The sequence below is a fragment of the Agrilus planipennis genome, unplaced genomic scaffold (assembly GCF_000699045.2).
Source record: "Agrilus planipennis isolate EAB-ADULT unplaced genomic scaffold, Apla_2.0 scaffold5, whole genome shotgun sequence".
Lineage (NCBI taxonomy): Eukaryota > Metazoa > Arthropoda > Insecta > Coleoptera > Buprestidae > Agrilus > Agrilus planipennis.
Genome location: NW_020442468.1, coordinates 2,153,422 through 2,175,806, shown reverse-complemented (window position 1 = coordinate 2,175,806; position 22,385 = coordinate 2,153,422). Strand labels below are relative to the sequence as shown.

The 22,385-nt window shown below is 35.7% G+C and overlaps 1 protein-coding gene across 2 annotated transcripts in view; it reads left to right on the top strand.

Moving 5' to 3' along the window:
- LOC108735960 (calcium-activated chloride channel regulator 4) overlaps positions 1-22,385 on the top strand; it is a 177,922-nt gene that overhangs the window by 138,537 nt on the left and 17,000 nt on the right. The window lies entirely within an intron of this gene.

Genomic DNA, 22,385 nt, shown 5'->3' with positions numbered 1-22,385 from the left:
GTCTACCAAAAATAGCTATACGATAACGTAAAAACAATGGTAACTTTTCGTTTCGGTGAAGCTAGCAACGTATTCACTCACATGCCCAAGTTAATGAACTAAAAAAATGTCTAATTTTTTCCCTGGTTTGAGTGTAAACTGTAAAATAATTGACGATAAATCTCACCAAAAAAGATGAATTTAGTTTTAAAGTTTGGGTGAGATTACACCCCGAGAGATTAAATAAACTTCATAAACTAATAAAATAAATATATACATACAGATACTTAATCCACCACCTCACGATTTTAATATACCCTTAAGAGGATTAAGGGGAAAGACCTAATAAACAGTTCTCAGTAACTGGAGTGATATTTATTTAATACGTGACGAATAACAATAATTACACAGATCTGTTATATAACTGTTGTTAAAGACTAATCTGCTTTAAATTGTTGAATTTCTGTTTAATTTGTACGTTACGATGAACTGGAATTGTGTTTAGTAATTCTCCCATACAATTTGTGAAATAGCCTTTTTTGGAGTTTTTTTCCGGTACAAATAAAGGCAAAGAGAATTGTTTATATTAGCAATGCGGAAAGTGAAAACATGTCGGATCGTGAAATATTTGTGGTTAGGTTATTCGCATTTTAAACATGCTTTAAACCGATTAAAATGAGCCATATGCGGAACAACTTTCCATTTAGCCATACGTTGTTTTTCTATGATCAATACTTACGTCTTTTTAGCTGCAGGTAAATTATTATGCTTTGAATGGTTGTTCGTTATTAAATTACTTCATAATAAATACACATAAGGGATCTATTCACTTCGCATAAGTAGGTACCTAGGTAGATAGAAAAGAAAGAAGAAAAACAAATTTTCATTTGACCATATTGCAAAATGTTAATTTCACGGCAAGTAAACATTTTTCTAATCTCTGCGTTTAATTACTCGATCATTCTTGATCGTTAATATCGAACAATAAAATTTCCATTTCAAATTGCTACTAACGGCTTTTAATACTGTTGAGCAATTAAATTCGCGAACAGAGCTGGAGGGAGGGTGCTACTTTAACAAGGCAATAAAAACGTTAATTTAAGACACTGCAAAGGTCTCAATTAACGCCCACACTAATTTGATTTATACTCACTACTCATACCAACTCATAAAATTTTGCTTATAGTTGGTATACAGAACAAGTGGTTTATCAAACGGTAACCCATGCAAACTGTAAAGGCTTTAGACGAAAGTTTCTTTTTTATTGACTCCAAAACGGCAAAGTCCATCGGGGATGCGTCATAGCCTCTTGACATCCATTTTTCTTTAGCAATATTGTTTCAAATTGGTGTGCATAATTTTCATGGTATTCTTAAATTCATCATGAGCTGGTGCAGTCTTGATGCACACAGGATTATCCTTTGGGTACGGATGACATGTATCTGTGGCCAAAATTTATTCTTACTAAGTTTTTTTTGAACGACTGAAGCAACAATATGAAAACTAATTTTGCCATTATGAGAGATTCCTTTGATCTCTACTAACGTATTGAATTTTCGTTTATCATTGCAATTGTACATGTAAAACCAGGCTTTATCTGTGGTGTTGAATTCATTTCACTTTTGGTTATTCAACATGTCATATATCTAGATCCAAGCGTTTTGTGCTACGGTCTTCAAATTATATGTACCCAATCAAAAAACTTCGGGGTGTTGTTGATGAGATAACTCACAATCCTTTAAGAGGTCTTTAGCCATTTTGTGTCAATGAATTTGAGAGTTCTTCAGGGATTTTTAGCTTGAATGGTGTCCTTGGGCTTCTGTGTTGATTTGTTTTTGCAATTTTCGGGTCCTTTCTGAATTGTTGATTTATGTTTTGCTATTTTGATATCTTTGTTGTTCCAATCTTCTAACTAACCCTTGGTTACCTACCTCAATCTAATGTATCTTAAGTTGTGATTATTAATAGCCCAGTCACTTTATGAACGATTTTTAAAGAGTGAAGAAGTGGAATGTACTAGAAACAAGAAGAGCTGTTTATCATTATTATTTCCTTTTTGAGCCTGTCAAACCACTAGGCTTTCGTAGTTTCGTGACCAGATGCGGAAAAAAGCGATTCCGCCCTTTTGAACGTTCTCACCTCATTCTTCAATTAGACTGCACATGACACAATCATGCAACCCGTTCCTTCAAAGGAATCTTCACTAACGATCCGACTGAAAGAGACGCGCTCATTAAATTTAAATAATGCAATCCGTTAAGCCTTCTTGGAATTCATTTTTATGAATACCGTTAGCGCGTGTTAATTCGTTAAACGAAAAAGACCAAATTGCACTTAGATTTAAATACATGTATGGTTTAGAAAGTGGATCAGGTCATACAATATGTGGGCGTTCATAGAGGATCGTACTCAATACATACACCTATGAAGTGTTTAGAGAAAAGGAAGGAGGCATTATTTTTAGAAAATTTTGTTGATATCACTAAGTACTGATACATAAAACTGTAATCATACATCAAAGAAACCATATTGTCGTGTGAGCATTGGTGCAATTTGCCAGTGTCCATATACCTAATGCATGTTTGTCGATTTTGAATATTTGTTATTGGCAGCCAATGCTTTTTGCAATAATAGATTACCACCCATAGAGATATAGTAATGTCCATCCCAGTTGGACGATATAGGTAATAGATAGATATTATATTAACAAGAGACAAGAATATGGTGCATTTGGTGCATTCTGGTATTAACCATCAAAATAAACTTTCTTTCGCCTTTCGTAGTCGTCGCTGTGTCGTGTCATATCTCCAGAGCACTTATCTCAAGCTGTTGGCTTTGTAAACGACCTCTTTATCTCTAATAAGTCTAAATACCTTCGGAGCAAACCTAAAAGCTTGCTCAGATAAGAGAGATTATCAAGGCACTCTTACGTATACTCTTTAGTGGCGGACGTGTTCTTTATTTTTTATATTCTGAAGAAGTAAATATTAAAAGGAACCGCTGAATTGGATGAAAGCGACATTGTGTTTTAATGGGATCAATCCGGTCCACCGAAAAGATAAAATTAGAAACAGGGAGGTAAAATAAGTATGATTTTGCATGATTATTTAGAGACAGTTTATCAGTTCATTGTATTTAGAAGAGTACGAATTCCTTGATTGATTGATTGATGAATTGTGATCATTTTTTTTTCCAAAGATGAGTCTCTCAGTATACCCCCCTAGAATCGGTAAAAATACAATGCAATAAATTGGCATTTTTCTCGCGGAAAATCGAATAATTTTTTTACTACATTAAGTTGGTACGATATTTTCCAGAGGCGAAGGTGCCACAATTTGAGGTTCCGTCTCTCGGGACTTGGATGGCAATTCACACCTGGAAGGGAATGTTGTACTTCCTTCCCTTGTTCGTGATTTAATTTCTGAGTATAATATGTCGTCTTTTAATAAATGATCTTCAAACAAGGAATAAATAAGTTCGTGATAGCGTAACGAAAATGATATTTTCGTGCCACGCTGTCAGCTTTTCCTTTAGTCTAAATGAGAGGCGGACTGAGGAAGAAGAAAAGGAAAAAAAAGCCTTTACATGAACATTATGCGTAATTATTCAATTTTCGAGTTTAAGAGGTATCTAGTAGACCCCGTATACCGATTATCGTAGATGGTCGTGATGAATGGTTCGAGTAAATGACAGTGCTGTAACTCTTGACGTGAACACATCCGAATTTGTTTTTTTTTTGTGTTGTTGTTCGCTCTTTTCGTTTATTCCGTTTGTTCAACTTTGAGGCCACGTTAATTATGGGAACACGTCGCTTTCCTGTTCGCGATATCGAGTTTTCTGTTGGTTGTTGTGGCTTACCAATTTGCTGCCACTCATGTCGACTTGTACCGTTCATTTGTTTTTCCTACCTAACCTATACACGCTATTTGTGCCATTTAATAATCATTTAAGTCGGTAAAAGGTGTTATAATAGTATAATACGCTGGTAAACAGTGTGGTCATTTATATGTTGTTATGAGTGGAGTACTTATATGAAACAGCAAATGGATTTGTTAAATTTCACTTATGTTTGAACATGAGCTGAGTAGTTCAAGTGTACCAAAATATTAATAAAGCATGTTTATAGAATAAATGTTAAACAATATATATCATATACTCACACAGTCTACCTTTCACTTCAATTTTATAACTTTTAGTTCGTATTATGCTTCAAATCCTTTTAGGTCTTTATTAACTAGCAATCAACTGACGCCATGTAATGGCGGTTGAACTTCACGTGGTATTTTGGCGGTTGTTTAACATTATAGCTTAGATTACTAAAAAAAGAAACTGTGCTTGTTACGTTTTGAAAATATTTACCAAAATATGAATTATACCGATTTGGATTGATTGATGATAAACGTTGATCTTTTTCTTTCTAACTGGCTGACGCTAGAGTACCTAACCTCGTTTATACTCAACACTGGTAGTTTTCATTTGCGTAGTAGCGAGTTGCAATTAGTGAAGAAATTATCAAAAGACATATCGCTGAATGGACTTTTATTTTTTTAAATTGAAGCACCCATCATCACTTGCTTGACATATCTGGGAGAGAATTTCAAGAAAATGTAACCGAATACGCGTAGGTACATACGTCTCTGTAGATACATCGAAGAATGCATTTTTCAAACCTCCTCCCTCGTATTGTAACCCTCAATGTGGGTGGCACTTAGTATTCAAATGAGCCTTGCGTTGTTTCGCAAAACAAAGCGATGAACATTTAATAGTACTTACGTAGAAAACGACTCGACCGTTTTCAGGTAAACAGGCTGAGTTACGTATGTATGAATGCATGTACCTATTAAGCACGCAAATGCATGAATTATTAAAAGATTTCCAAGAACGATTGAAACAATAAGTTGCTCAAAGTACTGAGATGCTCGTCTTCGAAAAGCTACTTTGAATTTACTAACACGAAGCAGAAGTTTGTTTTTGTTGTTGTGGTTACCCCCTTTCTCTTCCAATTATTTTAAAAGGTGGAAGAACGTTTGTGTTTTGTTCATTTCCTTAAAAATACACCAAGATATACCTATATGTGTTTACGTATATGTAGACACTGTTAAAATGTCTAATGAGGGTGTAAAGGGTTTTGAGACAGCGCCATGAGCTTGTATGAGCATCTAGTCCGAGGACCAATTGACAGGAAACCTTAGAAATAATAGAGAATACGGTCACAACCATAGACATATATTAATAGACGTGCCTTAGGGTCAGAATTGTGGTACAACAAAAGATACAGATAGGACGAAGTTTCGGACAAAATCCATCTCTCTCACGATAGTGCGTAAGCGTGTCATGAAAGAGATAGCACTAGTCCGAAACTATACGTCATCTCTCTCACTTTTCGAGCGAAGAAATTATTACAACGACATACGGCTAAGGCACGTCCATTAATATATGTCTATGGTCCCAACAATCGAGTTGCTCTATGGTAGAATTGTGATTATATCTATGACTTGTTGTCAGCCTTTAGATGTAATGTTGTTTTTGACCTACTGATTCATTATATGTAATAAATGCAAATCGATGACAGCAATTGAGTGTAGTTCGTATGCAATACTGGAAGTCGCATAGAAATCCCCGCAGGCATTTTATTGCATTTACGTTCGAATACTTTTTTGCTGCTTACGGTTCACGACGTACCTAAATTGAAGGAAAGGGTCGATGCGAAAGATGTTGCTCTATAGCGCCTATCGCTTGTGAAAATCTTATGCATTTCTGTTGAGTTGCGAAATCATTTATTTGAACGTCGTCGGAATGTACGAATTGCTTTTAAAACGTTCTGTCACGTTTTTTTTTCTTTTATCTGTTCATGCTTCAGTGCGAAGGGGATTTCAAAAGCTTCTATTTCATTATTTTTTTTGCTTGGCATCTTTTTGAAAAGAAACAAATGGATTCATACGTTTTTTCGTTCGAAATATAAGTATCTATCCTTATTAAATCATAATGGATAATAGTCTATCAATACCTACTCATACTTTAGTCATCTAGAATTAAGATTGGGGTCCTGGTTGGAATGAACTAATGGGTTCAAAGCGGTCTTCCAGATACAACCTCAATCCACGTTGTAAATGCAATGCCAGATCTAATTGTTAAATCATAATTCTACTTTGGATTTCAGTCTTGAATCCCATTCTTATTTGTATCCCTTTAGGTTCATTTTAAGTTAATGCTTCTATGATTGATGAGGAAGAATGAATCATAAAGAAAAATGAAAATAACTAACGCAAGCAGATTTGTTGGAAAGTACTACCGTGTAGAAGTTCATTTCAATTAATTTCATTAGTTAGTCGAAATTAGTTTCAATCAGAACGTGGCTTACAGTGTAACGGATTAGTAATTAGACCTCACATATAGATAGCATACGACAGCAAAGCGAGTTGTTAGAAAGGTGAATCGCCCACCATGAAATATTCATTTACTTGGAAGTGTATTGCAATATGACTGGAGGCAATCTATTGAATCTTCCACTGAAATTTCGTTCGTAACTACGTATATTTTTTATCCTCTAATTACAAGGAAACAATAGAAAATCTAAGCGCATTAGATGCCATAGTACTATACCTGAAGTTATTCAATCATTATTATCTTTTCATAATTATAAAAAATTGTTTTTAAATAATACAGCACCTGTCATACAATAGGTCGTGGTTGAACTCATCATCCTAAAAGATTGGTTGGATTCGCACCTCCACCTCTTTCCTATCCTGACACTAAAACATCACACATCCTGAACTATTTGCAAACCTAAATTCAAATTCAACCTAAAATCAGCCACTTCTTCTAATCGTTCATCTCCTATCTTTATATTCTATCTTTCCCTAACTAGCTTGGTATCAATAAAAATGGTGGTTTTGTGTATTTGCTCATTTCATTTTCCATTGTTCTCATTCTTTACGTACTGCCCTCTTACTTATTAACTTATTTAATACAGGATTAAGGACAAACAAAGGGAAGTACTTTGTAGGTATATTCGTTTTAAGAAGTTTATTGTATTGATCGTGTGCTTCACACAAATTAAATCGCTACTGTATATAAACAAGTGGCAAGTTTCATTTAATCATCGTACAAATAGCTTCACCTATCCTTTAATATAATTAAGTCCAATATATGCAATTTAAATGCTTTTGATGAATGTTTTTGGGAGTTGGACTACTTTAGACCACATTCACTAAATTACTCATATTACCATTAATATGAAAAGATGGCTGAAGGACGAATTTTCGTATACCACGAGGTATTTATCAAAAGATGAAGCCGTTTTTGATTATTGCATGCAATATGTTCAGTTCTCAATTCTCCACTAGTGTATAAGAGTAAATAAGTAACGATTTTTAAAGCCTTACGTTTCGTTGGTTGTCGCCTACTAGGTGCACAAAATAGCCCGGTGTAGGCACGACATCGAGTCAACGGTCTTGATTATCACAGTTGATGAAATTCAATACATTCTGGCTTGTTACAAATCATTTATATATAGGATATTGACTTAGACAGATATAAAAGTACTACCTATTTATCAAAAAGTAACTTGATAACTAAAGGCGTTAACTTATCGTTAATTGAATACTCTGAACTCTTGGGTCCAAGAATACTGACCAGAAAATGTTCAGAGGTATCCACATGATAAGGTGTTTTAAGAAAAATTGAGTAAGTAATAAATGAAACATGCTTGTATTATTCGTAAAATGAAAATTAAAAGGGACATACACCTCGCTTCTCCACTTCGACCTAGCTTGAGTAAATCTTCGCATACCTATCTCGAAAATTCGACCAACTATTTGCCAATAGATTCAAACTGAAAAATAAAAAACTAATAAACTAATCCGACGGGACTTGACCCTTGACGAAACTCTTGTACAAATTAGAGTGGGTGGATCGGCTTGCGAGTTTCGATGATTTAGGGAGCCGCACCATAGGTTCAACCATAATGGGGGGGTTCTTAATAAGAAACCAGACTAAGACAAGTCCCTGAAGGAGCTCTTTTAGTACTCAGGGTGGCAGAGATCACGAGGATCGGGAGGTATTTCACGAGTCGGAGCGTGGAATGTTAGGACAATGAGGCAAGTAGGGAAATTGGAAAATTTAAAAGTAGAGATGAACTGTTCTCAAACAGTTAAGGATATGGGTTGTTCTAGTTTTAGGGAAATGTAAAGATTAGGTCAGGATAGGATGGGAAAGAGTGGAGATGCGTGTCCAACCAGTCTTAGGACTGACGACCTTATGATGATGATGAACTAAATAAACTTGGGTATGTTGCCTCAACTCTTCAAATTCATGTTTCTGCTAGTAATATGTCTCTTCATGTCTGAGGTGTTCTACCAATCTATCTAACATATTTCTTATTGATTCCCACAAAACCTACTATTTTCGTACTCTTTCCAATAGCACCCTATTTGTAATTTTTTCAACCCGCCGTATTTTTAACGTTCTCATATAAAATATTTTATTTTACACTAATTCTAAATAAGCTAGATGATGTCTATTTGTAAGAATAAGTTTGTATTTTCTAAATTATATTATAGTTTTGGGCCTATACGCAGTGCTTTTGTCTATATACGTATGCCACTCCTGTCAGACATGTTTTAATATTTTGGTGCATTTGAACTACTAGATTCACGCATCAGGGAATTTTGATGGCTTTTTGATATATTTGCTTTCATTTTATGATTAGTGCATTTAAAGGTAGATAACTGATGGACAAGTTATTTAAATCTATAATTATATGCCCATTGAAAGATTGAAATAATTTATTTGATTGCTGGGCGTTACGTGTGGACCTTTCAATTGCCCTGTGTTTTGGATTTAAAATTATTTCATTGACCACCGAAGCGTTTTAGCTATATTTAATTATTGTCGTCGACTGGAAAACGTTATTTCATTAAAGCCTTTTTGTCCGAACCGTTTGAATAACAATCAGGGTGAGCAAAATATTTCCAGCTAATCCGGGTTAGCGATATTCAACAAAGCGTGCACATACTGACTAAAATTTCAATTAGATGTCAGAACGTAACAATTTATTTACCCATTAAAATTTAATTGAACAATATCCACGTCATTGCGATGTGCATCAGATGTAAAGCCTAAATGTTAACCTAAAATATGTGGAAGACAACGATTGATTGCACATTTGTACAATACCATTCCAGAATCAACTTGAATCCTGAAAAACAGGATTTATCGTCGTCAGTCCTAAGACTGGTTGGACACGTACCTCCACTCTTTCCTATCCTGAGCTAAACTTCCCTAATACTAAATGAAAGACGTCATAAAAATAGTTTGAGTGTAGATTTTAATTTGAATTCCACTCTACCTGGGTAGATATTAAAGCATTTAATCGCAGTTGTCGTTATGCAAATGTCTAATGGGTAGGTAACAAATTACTTAGTAGTACATACACAATCCCGTAAGAAGGCTAGCGATTTACAATTAAGCGAAGTAACTGTAAAAAGTCACAGTCATTTTCGCGTTAGTCATCTCTACGATACAACATTTTTCAGTGTCACGTCCGTTTTATTCAGCTTCCTGACGACCATTTTTCTTAGTCCCCTAGAATACTAGGAAACTTAACTTCTCAAAGGAAATGGAGTTTATTTACCCCACGCGGTATCTAATGTCTCCAAAAGCCGTTTTGAACGTAGATACAATAAATCACGTATTTATTCAATGGATTCTCCACCAAATGGTAAGAAGCTCCTTGAAGTTTTCTTCAATCTTTACATTTTATTTGAAGCAAAATTTACTAAACTAACTAAAAAATAGACAAATATGCCATTCAATCAATTGATAGGACTTTGAATGATTACCAATATCCTATTTAGGAATAAAGCACATGACAGTAAAATGAGAAAGTCACTTTGATGGCAAGAAGACCCTGGTTAGCAGTTTACCCAGGTTAAATAATGCAATTGGAAATTTATAAATCAATACCATTCCCAAAACAAATAGCTGTCTAACATTAAGAATAATCTCATTAAACTTTTTAGATATTTTTATAGTAGTAACTCCATTTTCATCTCATGACGGTTGCTCGTAAAAGTTGTTTGGAGTATTATCTATTGAGATATTGTTAACGCTGGGAAGTTGAAATGATAAAAAAGATGAAATTGATCAAACAGAACAACAAAGACATGCCAACAAAGGATAAAATTTAGTCTGTAATATTGGCATACACAATAACCTCTAAGCTTTAATCCGAATGTGGGGGAAGCACTCCTGATTTGAATTCATCGTCAGTTTAAGAACATCATAACATCACACGTAATAATAACTGATTTTGTTTGTGTGAAGTATATATATACAATGTAGTTGTTAGCTGAGTATTCAAGTTGTTTCACGGATTTAAAAAATGTCACATTAAACTCATTTTATCTTCGTGTTAATGGCGAGAGTTAATTTTCGTGTTTCATGACCCGCTTTACGGTTTTTTCAAGTTCCTCGGCCGTTCATTCTCCTCTGTGGAAATTTGATATTTCGAAATTAAGATAAAGCATCTGGGCACATGACACATTAATTTTCCAGTAGAACTGGCAGTTTACGGGACCGACAATAATTCAACAAACATGTACGTCACACACGTGACACGGATGGTAACTTACACCTTTCTACGACGTATATCTACAGTATACGTATGTTAGTGTGCTTTCGTACTGCCGTTTTAATTAGCAACTGACCAGGAGTTCGTTGTAAAATAATATACTTACGGGTGCACTGTCTCAAAGTGTGCCTTCGGTTCGGTCCTGTGTTGAACAAATGTTAGTACACGCGTTTGTGCGACATTCGTTAAGCTACCGCTCTGTGCGGTGGTTGCAATTGAACGTGGCGTCGCGCATTGGCTAAATGAGCCCACAATTAGTGAGTAGGCCACTTGAGACTACGCTTGACAAATTAGTGTTTTATCCAATGAATGTGTAGTACGTATACTTACTATAGGCGAGGCGAAGCACCTAGTGCCATTTTTTGTTTGATTCTTGCTATTTAATTAATAATTCGTAAAGAGCCAAAGTAGTTTAGAATGTGAAATATTTAACATTTTTACTGAGATTAACAATTTAAATTAATGTAAATGTTTCTGGGATCTTCTTTGAAATTCTGAAAGGGTGCAATTTTTTGCTGTAAGGGAGGTAACAACTCATTTAAAATTTAGATGCCTTCTTTCATCTTTCTCATAATTAGCAGCGAATTGGATTTCTTCTACAGCCCCGAAATAATACTGTTTTTCTACTACTGACTAAAATCCTGACTATTTTTCATCAGTCTCAATCTCTCAATCTTTGACAATATGGACCGAGCGGCATGGCCTAGAAGTTTAGACCATTGCTTAGCATTCGGGAGGACACCGGTTCGATTCCGGATCCGACTTCCTTGATGTGGTTTCCTTGGATCATTTAGGCAAACGCTGGGACAGTAATATTCTTCTCACCCGAACCGCCACCCACCCATTCCCACGATTCCTGAAAGCAGGCTGAAGAGGGCCTTCCGCCCTACCTTCCGGCGTAGTCCGGAGGGACTGCCCGCCCACTAGCATTACTGACTGGTGAGAATGAAACACCCAAACGTTTAAGTTTTTTTTGACAATATGGATCATAGTTATTAACATCGTGCGTATTGAGTATAGATGGTTAGAATGGTAAACGTTCAAACGGTTTTCTGTAAAGCTTTGAAAAATCAAGTAATTAAAAATTAGACGATTTTTTCCATTAAGAGTCCGGCGTTTAATGGAAAACGTGTAGTCGAGGCGTTCGTTTAATTACACTTACGTCACGAACACTAGCATGTTCCTATACGTATTTGTGTGTTTGTGTATGTTTTAAAATAAGGTTGCCTTTCCGATAGGGAATTACCTTTAAAACGTTGAGAACCTGTCATGGAAGAGCTAGAAAGGAAGTTCACGAAGCCTTTCAACTTTGACGGAGTCGTTTTAGGTTAAAAACGTTTAATGTAACGCGGACGATAGACTGCTTGCCCTAGCGCGTTCGAAATAGAAAGGATGTCAGATGCTCCGCAGTTAAAAGTGTTCTTTGATTGGTTTTAATCAGCTGTAGGTACGTACTTTACCTGATTACATAACCAGTTTCACGATCGTTCTTAATCTGCAAGGACCAAGATCGCTCGTAGATGCCATTTCAATATCCATAGACATTCCGAATCTAAATGATGACCTTGTTCAATTAAAAAGGTCAAATAGTGTCTGGTACATTCTAAAGAGTTCTTAAATTTTAAATAACCAATACCATTTTTTGTTTTTATGCAACTCGAACGAAAAAGCAATTTGGTGAACGTGTGGAATCTCTCTTTTCAATCACATCTGTCTGAAAGTATCACCCACTTCTCGGAAAGTACTGTCCTGAATTAACAGAACTCTCAAAATCTGTGGAACAAAGAGTAACACCCCTTTAAGGCATCATCATCATAGGTCCGTCAGTCCTAAGACTGGTTGGACCAGAACCTCCACTCTTTTCCTTTCCTATCCTGAATAATCTTCGCATATCCTCAAAACTAGAACAGCCAACATCCTTAACTATTTTCGAATAGTAATTTACCCCTCTTAACTACGATTACTGCAAAGACTTAATACCTAGATATATTTTTAAATGTTTAAATGTTAGGAGGGGTTGAGGTAGAAGGATGTGGGATGTTCTAGTTTAAGGGAAATACGAAGATTAGCTCAGTATAGGAAAAAGTGGAGGTACATGTCCAGGCATTCTTAGGAGTGACAATTTTATGATGATGATCATCATCATCATCTTCATTTTTCTTTTATCACATCCATTCTTTCCTATCCTGAGCTAATCTTCGCATTTCCCTAAAACCAGAACATCCTACATCCTTAACTATTTGCGAACAGTAATCTAATCTAGGTCTACCTCTACTCCTCGTAACTACTGTTTCTGCCTCTAATATGTCTCTGACTAGACCTGCATGCCTGGAAAGGTGTCCTACCAACCTATCTCGCCTATTTTTTATTAATTTCCGTCGTCTGTTCTCCTTTCTTTCTTAAGGACTTTAAGTAGTATCATTTAATGGACTTTTATTGCTTTGTTAGTTTTATGGGCTCCCTTTGATGATTACATGAAGTAGAATATGTTTGGTTACTGATTCGCTACTAATGTATGTCGCCATAAAACTCAAGGACCCCTGATAGGGGTTGCACCGATTTATTAAACTCAATATTTCGATTCCCTCTACTCTTCGCGTAAGATAAATAACGGAATGTTCATTACATAATAGTGGACAAAAAGGCAGTGACTTATCTCTTAGTTTGTGGCGTTCGTCACTCTTTAAACCAAATATGCAAGTAAAATTAAATTAAATTGTTTTTTTTTATTTGATCACATTACGGTAGTGATTTCGAACTCAATTATCAATCATAGACCTGACAAAATGTTGTGTGTCCAGATTCAGTTCTGATATCTACCTACAGTTTGTCAATTACATTCAAAACGTTCATGGATTGTACGTAATTGTATATAAATTCGACATCATAACTAATTGACAGCGTGAATAGATAATATAAATTACATTGTTCGGATACATGTATTATTATGCATTAATCAAATGTAACATATCTTTGTGGCTGTGTATCAAGTCGATGGCCATTCTCTAAATTTAAAAGCTACTGCTTGAGTGTATTTTTGGTGGATTATAAGGACTATTGCACCAAGGGTATATGTAAGGAAATGAGAAAGAAGAATAAAGTTAAGTTAATGAATGAATTGTTGAGGTTATATTTTGTCCATTGCCATTTTAAGGTTTCGTGTTTACAAAAAGTCATTACCATAAAACAAGTTGCACATGTAAAATTTCGTTGTAGCAAAGCGATTTAAAGGTAATCTATGACCGGAGAGATGCTATGCTAATAAGACAGCAGAGGACTGTCACTACAAATACATAGGCGGCCGTGAAGCATGTCGTTATTGTGGTCCTTAACTGGAGAACTTGTAGATATTGGGTCTTCTTCATCAAAGCCGTGACATCTTTTATATGTACCGTTACGCCAAGTAATTAATTAAAAAAAAAAAAAGTATTTCAACGACTTGAGTTTCACGTTGTATATGAAGTATACGTTCTTATAAATCAACTTTTAATCCTACTTATCTCGTTATGAAATCTTGGAGGGCCCAAACGCATTCTCAAAGAACTTTGACTTCACCTAAGAGGATAAATTTGGGAAGACGTTCATTCGTACAAAATCAATATTACCGAACTACTCTTGCCTTTATTACCGCTTTCCATAAACTTTAATTAGTTTTTGACTTCCAGACTTTTCGACTCCAATCATAACTTAAATTGAACTTTAGTTATGAAGATTATAATGTCTTCGCCATCTTGGAAATGAAACATTCGATATACCTACCAATTTGTACTTAAAGTAATACAGCAGCGTTCGTACCATTCCTACTACGTAATTGTCTAGTTTCATATCTAGTTTTCATTTCGTTTTAGTAAGCGTTCATATAAAGGAAATGCAGAAGTAAAGTGTGTTACTCAATTTTTAAAAATTGAATATCATAAGGGTGGATAAAACCAGAACTATAGACGAACAGAAAGACGAGGGTTACTTTAACCTTTGACCTTCATTACTGGCCTTCAATGCATCCAGTAGCCAGGAGCACATTTCTTATTAAACCTCTCTGTCAGTTGTTCATTCATAGTTTTGTGTTATTCATCCTTACACCACTTTATTATTCCGTAGTTCACTTTATGTTGTTTAGGCCATTTCTTGGCCCCTAACAATTATTCTTGGGTCATCTGTGGACATACCCTTCTGTGACATAAATTAAAATTCAATGCCCAAGTGGTAGTTTTTATCTAAAACACAATGAATCTGCCCAGATTCTTAACCACATTCAAATTGGAATGTAACATCATTGGTTAATATTATGCATCAACTCCAAAACTGTTTTATGTCTTGAGTAGAGATTGTTAGTCTGCGATCTCAAAGAGAAAAATGTAGTAACGGTTTAGTTTTTGCATGAATGTTTGTCAAAACTAATCACAATAGATAGATTTGACTCTAATCGTAAACCTAATACTTGGTGCACATGTTAATTGTGGTAACCAGTTTAAATTAATTTTAAATTCATCTTCGCATTCAATAATAATGGATCGGTCGGACGGCGCTACCGTTCTTTTTGAAGCACCCAAACACTAACAAGTATTTAAAACTAATTTGTTTAAAGGCGGCTCTAAATAAGCAAGTCATCTTTAGTAATTTGGTTTACAACATGTGAAGAACTCTTCAGAAAATATTGAACAAGAACATAACAACGTGCTCTTTTTTAGATGAGTAATAACTTTTTAGTATTTTTTCTATATTTAATTATATAAGTACGTTAGTTGTAGTAAACATTCGTTAGATAGACTTTTGAAGTTGTAGTTTCAGTCGACATATTTCCTACAAAAATAGTAATGAGATGATGCTATGAGTAAGAATTACTGGGTGGACAGGGACTATTTGGCAGATGCTTCTTCATGATTCGTTTCCAAGTAATTGCTAATAGTATATTGTAGATATGAAGAGGGGTAGAGGTAAACCTAGAATAGATTACTATTCGCAAATAGTTAAGGATTTGGGATGTTCAAGTTTTGGGAAAATGCGAAGATTAGCTCAGAATAGGATTGAGTGGAGGTGCCACCAGTCTTAGGACTGACTTATGATGATGATGATGATTGGCTTTATCAGATATAAATGTATGTTCCAGCCTTGTGTCATAAGATTATGATAAGGTTAGTAATCCCTTATTTCAAACATAATTTCACAGTTCAATTGTACCATTCTGTCTGACGTCAATTGATCAAGGAATCATTTTCACATTCTTGATTACCTTACATCATATGTACTCATCATTGGCCTCTTTGTGTGTTTACGAAAGGAGCAAAGGTCATGTTCTGTGTAGCATGCATGTACACAGGCATGAGCCTTATTGTGTATGTATCTGTAAAAAATATACGGAAATATCCGGTTGTAAAGAATAGACAGGTGTTGTATGAGCCCATACATCCATGACTTTACAGGTATATTTGCGTGTATTTGTTCATTTACACAGCCATAAGCGTCGTTTACATGTCCAGAAACCTGTTTCCGGTTTACTCTAAGTACTCTAGACCTAATTAGGTAACATTTATCTACAATTTTCGAATTTTTTCTTTTTTATTGTGTTTTTGTAGGTAATCATATTGTACTTATAGTTGAGTTACATATTTTAAGTAATGCCATCAAAAACAAATTAGCAATGGTGTAATGTTAATGAAGATCGAATACCAAACTAATTAGGATTTTGTATAGTAATAGGTAGTTACATTATATTACATTTACTTTGTATACTTTTTATTGTAACATTAGATAGGTACACATTGCATAGAAAAAAATTTTCAGTCTCTCAGAGTCTTTCAGCGTCTCTGAGAGCGTCTCTCACAGTCTTTCACGGTCTCTCAGTTATTGCCTAGGTGTTTTTATGGATCTCTCACAGTCTCTGTATGAGAGACTCGAACGATAAAATTGTTANTGAATGATTACCAATATCCTATTTAGGAATAAAGCACATGACAGTAAAATGAGAAAGTCACTTTGATGGCAAGAAGACCCTGGTTAGCAGTTTACCCAGGTTAAATAATGCAATTGGAAATTTATAAATCAATACCATTCCCAAAACAAATAGCTGTCTAACATTAAGAATAATCTCATTAAACTTTTTAGATATTTTTATAGTAGTAACTCCATTTTCATCTCATGACGGTTGCTCGTAAAAGTTGTTTGGAGTATTATCTATTGAGATATTGTTAACGCTGGGAAGTTGAAATGATAAAAAAGATGAAATTGATCAAACAGAACAACAAAGACATGCCAACAAAGGATAAAATTTAGTCTGTAATATTGGCATACACAATAACCTCTAAGCTTTAATCCGAATGTGGGGGAAGCACTCCTGATTTGAATTCATCGTCAGTTTAAGAACATCATAACATCACACGTAATAATAACTGATTTTGTTTGTGTGAAGTATATATATACAATGTAGTTGTTAGCTGAGTATTCAAGTTGTTTCACGGATTTAAAAAATGTCACATTAAACTCATTTTATCTTCGTGTTAATGGCGAGAGTTAATTTTCGTGTTTCATGACCCGCTTTACGGTTTTTTCAAGTTCCTCGGCCGTTCATTCTCCTCTGTGGAAATTTGATATTTCGAAATTAAGATAAAGCATCTGGGCACATGACACATTAATTTTCCAGTAGAACTGGCAGTTTACGGGACCGACAATAATTCAACAAACATGTACGTCACACACGTGACACGGATGGTAACTTACACCTTTCTACGACGTATATCTACAGTATACGTATGTTAGTGTGCTTTCGTACTGCCGTTTTAATTAGCAACTGACCAGGAGTTCGTTGTAAAATAATATACTTACGGGTGCACTGTCTCAAAGTGTGCCTTCGGTTCGGTCCTGTGTTGAACAAATGTTAGTACACGCGTTTGTGCGACATTCGTTAAGCTACCGCTCTGTGCGGTGGTTGCAATTGAACGTGGCGTCGCGCATTGGCTAAATGAGCCCACAATTAGTGAGTAGGCCACTTGAGACTACGCTTGACAAATTAGTGTTTTATCCAATGAATGTGTAGTACGTATACTTACTATAGGCGAGGCGAAGCACCTAGTGCCATTTTTTGTTTGATTCTTGCTATTTAATTAATAATTCGTAAAGAGCCAAAGTAGTTTAGAATGTGAAATATTTAACATTTTTACTGAGATTAACAATTTAAATTAATGTAAATGTTTCTGGGATCTTCTTTGAAATTCTGAAAGGGTGCAATTTTTTGCTGTAAGGGAGGTAACAACTCATTTAAAATTTAGATGCCTTCTTTCATCTTTCTCATAATTAGCAGCGAATTGGATTTCTTCTACAGCCCCGAAATAATACTGTTTTTCTACTACTGACTAAAATCCTGACTATTTTTCATCAGTCTCAATCTCTCAATCTTTGACAATATGGACCGAGCGGCATGGCCTAGAAGTTTAGACCATTGCTTAGCATTCGGGAGGACACCGGTTCGATTCCGGATCCGACTTCCTTGATGTGGTTTCCTTGGATCATTTAGGCAAACGCTGGGACAGTAATATTCTTCTCACCCGAACCGCCACCCACCCATTCCCACGATTCCTGAAAGCAGGCTGAAGAGGGCCTTCCGCCCTACCTTCCGGCATAGTCCGGAGGGACTGCCCGCCCATTCGGGAGGACACCGGTTCGATTCCGGATCCGCCTGTCTTGGTCCATGATTTTCTGTGGTTTCCTTGGCAAATGCTGGGGCAGTAATATTCCACAGGTAATCTTTCATTTTCTTCTGTTTTGAATTCGTCCGTCTCATCTTTCTCGCCTTAATTACCACCCACCCATTCCCACGATTCCTGAAAGAAGGCTGAGAGGTCTTTCGTCCAACCTTCCAGTGTAGTCCTGAGGAACTGTCCGCCCACCAGCATTAGTGGCTGGTGGGAATGAAACACAAAAGTTTTGTTTTGAGGGGCTTGGAGAATGTGGTCAAAGCGTTGTGGAGTAAGGCAATGCACATCCGATCTGACCCGCCCACAAGAAGCTAATTATGATTTGTGTTTGACAACTAACAAAAATTAGCAACATTGAGACGCAGACGCTCTTGTCGCAGCGACTTTTGCGGTTTTGATCTGTTATTATTTTTGAAGCTTTTCAAACACATTTACGTCTACCTCTCGTCTTCTTGAGTGCAGGTCTGAATAGAGATGGAACGCTCAATTCACATATCTCCTACGATAATTACGAATATTCTCATGATGAATAACGTAGTACTGTTAAAAGGTTTTTGTCAAACGAGACATAGAAATTAGTCACTTTAAAAATTTGAACAAACCTTGTTACTACATTCGATTCAACAAATCAAATATGAAATGAGAGATGTTGCATCGGGGCTGTACTGTTCGAAAACCCTCCAGAGGCTACGTAGGTACACATATATTACCATAAAAAATAACGAAATGATGTCGTATTTTTTAATTGTTGAATTTTTTACTGTTTTCGGACTTTAATTCGTTATATTCTCGTTTCCCTTTTTTTTTTGTTCCGAAAATGATGTTCGTGATTGCTACATTCACGTTTTCGCAGTAACTGTAAATCTAACGAAATTCGCTGAATAGAAAATTAATTCTCATGGCCCTTATGAAAGGTGGCATGAATATGTAATTTCGCCTTTTTCAGCTAACCATGCAATTCAGCAGTAATAAAATTGCGATGTTAAATTTTCAACCCATTACGAAAGTCTGAACTAGCTGTTCTGTTATACAGCCATTCAAACTGCAATAAATGTAGTTACATACACGAATGCATACTACATGCAAACATAAATCTAAGGTTTTAATGGTAAGTTTGTTCTGACGAAGCGACAAAAAAGAGAGGTCTGTAATCTCATCAGGTGCTCACGAAATATTCTGTTCTCCACAAAATGCACTTCCACAGCTTTTGGCAGAGGCTAAATCCTCTAAAAAAATCAGCCAGTCGACACGTCTTTCAGTCCCCGTTGATTAAAAGTTAACAACTAAACTAAATCCCGTCGAATTTCTTTTAGTGAAAGGTTTCCATTTTCAGATCGACGCGGATTAAATGACGCTCAGTCGGTAAATTTGCAATTTCGTTTTCGTTTTGATAACAAAAAACCAACAGCAAAGCTTCTTTGCCAGTTCAGTTAGATGGGAAAAAAAAAATGTATTATCATTGCCGCTTTCTCAATTCATAATTTCTTGCTCTTCTTACACCTCATGAAGACGACGATTAAATTCATGATTTTTAATTCAGTGCATAAGTCTACTCAAAAATGTTTTAACTTAAAGTTATAACATTCTAAAACATTTGCTGCCTAATTGTTTAATTTTCATCAAGCAAATTTGTTTTTGGTAAATAAATAATTATAAGTAAAAAAATAAAGCATGACTACTATTGCAAGAAAATCATATTGGGGTATAGAGTACTGAACTAAATACAACACTAAAACCTCAAAACGGGTGTAGACACTGAAAGTGTCATTTTCAATTAAAGACTAAATTAATAAATATTTAAGCTGTTGAGTATTTCATTCCCATCAACTAATACTTTGAATAACGACGGCGGGTAAGGTGCAAGCCGTTGTTCATGCTCCTTTTAGAAATAGTTGTAATGGGTGGGGGCTGATTGGTGTAAGAAGGGCGAGATAGACCAAGTGAAGACAGAAGGGAAGGGAAAGATTATCTGTGGAATATTATTACTACTCCAACATGTGCCTGAGCGATCCATGAAAACCATAGAAAAACTTGGACCAGGACAAGCGGATCCGGAATAGCTGTGTCCTCCAGAACGTTAAACGATAATCTGAACCTCTGTTTACGATTGCAGGTCATAGTGAGGTACATGCACGGAAAGCAAGAGGCTCAGTGTTCCAAATTACATTTGTTTCAAACATTTCCGAAATAATCCTTCCTTTAGGAGTTTTACTCCTTTTTTCACCAACTTCTAGAATTTTAACGAACCAGTAGATAAAACTTTAAAGATACACCACTATCTGTAGGGTAGGGTAGCAAGGAGTAAATAGTCAGTAACAAACAAAGAAGAAATAATCTGTATAGTGAATGTGCTTCTTTAAACTACCTGACCACTGATGTGTATTGAAAAGTAAATCAGTAATAGTGAATCATTTATTGATAGGTTTCAAACATTTTGTCATTAAGCCACTTTTTATTCGAACTCTTGAAACCATGGGAAGTTTAAGTTGTTATATCCAATAAACAATTAAATAGTAAGCGATAAACAACAACAAATTTAAAAAACATTACTCCTAACAACCTCCTCTTCATGTCTATAAGATCGGTTCAGTCGATTCCAAAATTAGCTAACAAAAACCTTTTGTCATGTAGTGTGCAAATTTCCAATGCCGGACCAATAAAAAATCAGTTAGTATTATCATTCAAATTTTCACTTTTTTGTGACGGAGAAAGTGAAGCGATTGGAATAAATAGAATTCCAATAGTACTTTGTCGGGCGAGTATGGTGGATGAAGTAATACCAAGGTTTGTCTTACACGGTATGGTTTTTGCATTACTGTGTTGTAGAATTACTTAATCCAATTGTTCTCAGTAAAGTCCACATTCGTAGTTTGGTCAGGTTACGTCACTCCAAACACACAAAACAGCCTCTCTGAGATGCAAACCTGGCTTAGCTCTAACTCGTGGTAAATCATTCCGAGACAGCCACTGTCTTTTGTGTTTTAGATTTGTTTGACAGTTCCTCGATTATCTGACACGAGTTCATTTACTTCCACTTCCACCCACTTCCTAATCGATATGAATCGGTAAAATCAAATCTGAAATTACTTCCGACATTTACATAAACATAAGTGTTTTTAACAGTAAATGTTGTCAGTGGCGTAATGTAACTTACTTTCACCCTTTCAACTCCAAATTATCTAGCAATGCCATTATGACGTCCAAATTGAAAAGTACGTTGAAAACTACCATTATGATTTTTCGGATCCATTACAAAACATCCCTATAACTGCGAAATTAATAAATTTCCTCTATTCAGGGCAGCCGCGTGGATATGGGCCGAGTCGCTTGTGAGCAAAGTAAGTTTTGTGCTCTTCCATATGATGCATGATTTGCAAATTATAACAAAATCATTAGTTTCTATTCAAAAAGTGCTAATTTACTTAGGAACATACGTACAATTATGCATACGAATTTGCGATGGTCCCACATAACTTACTTGATTTGCTTATATAATTCAGAATAGCAAGGAGGCTTTAAGGATTCATCTCAGGATCATTGTAATTGTTCCGGATCTTCAAATAAATTAGACCATCACTTTCCTCATCTTCAGTATTTTTATTGTCGAACTCTATTCATATCTTTGCAATGTTTTAAAGTTTCAATAACTCAGTATTCTACACAGTGGTGTTGTGCTATTTTTTTTTTACCGGAACGCGTTTATATAATTATATAGACAGGGCCGATCCTGGGTAGGTGGCCGCTCTGTGCGGTCTCATGTCCCAAATTTGACGACGACGGGGGGGGGATTTCCCCCAATTTTCGCCCGTCGCCAGGATCGGCCCTGTTCACGGTTCGGAAAAACAAGCCGGTTCGTTCCGGTTTTTGTTCCGGTTCGGGTTCGGTTCAAACCCTTGTTTATAATAATACATATAAAAATTCGTCAAAAATTAGAAAAAAAAATCAGCAATTCTTTTTAATTTTTTTTTCAATACGTCAGCCAATTCTCGTTATCAGAAATCATCTTTAGTTCCGGAACGCGTTCCTGTCCAAAAAGGAAGTACCGGAACGACGTTCCGGAGCGTTCCGGCTCGACAACACCACTG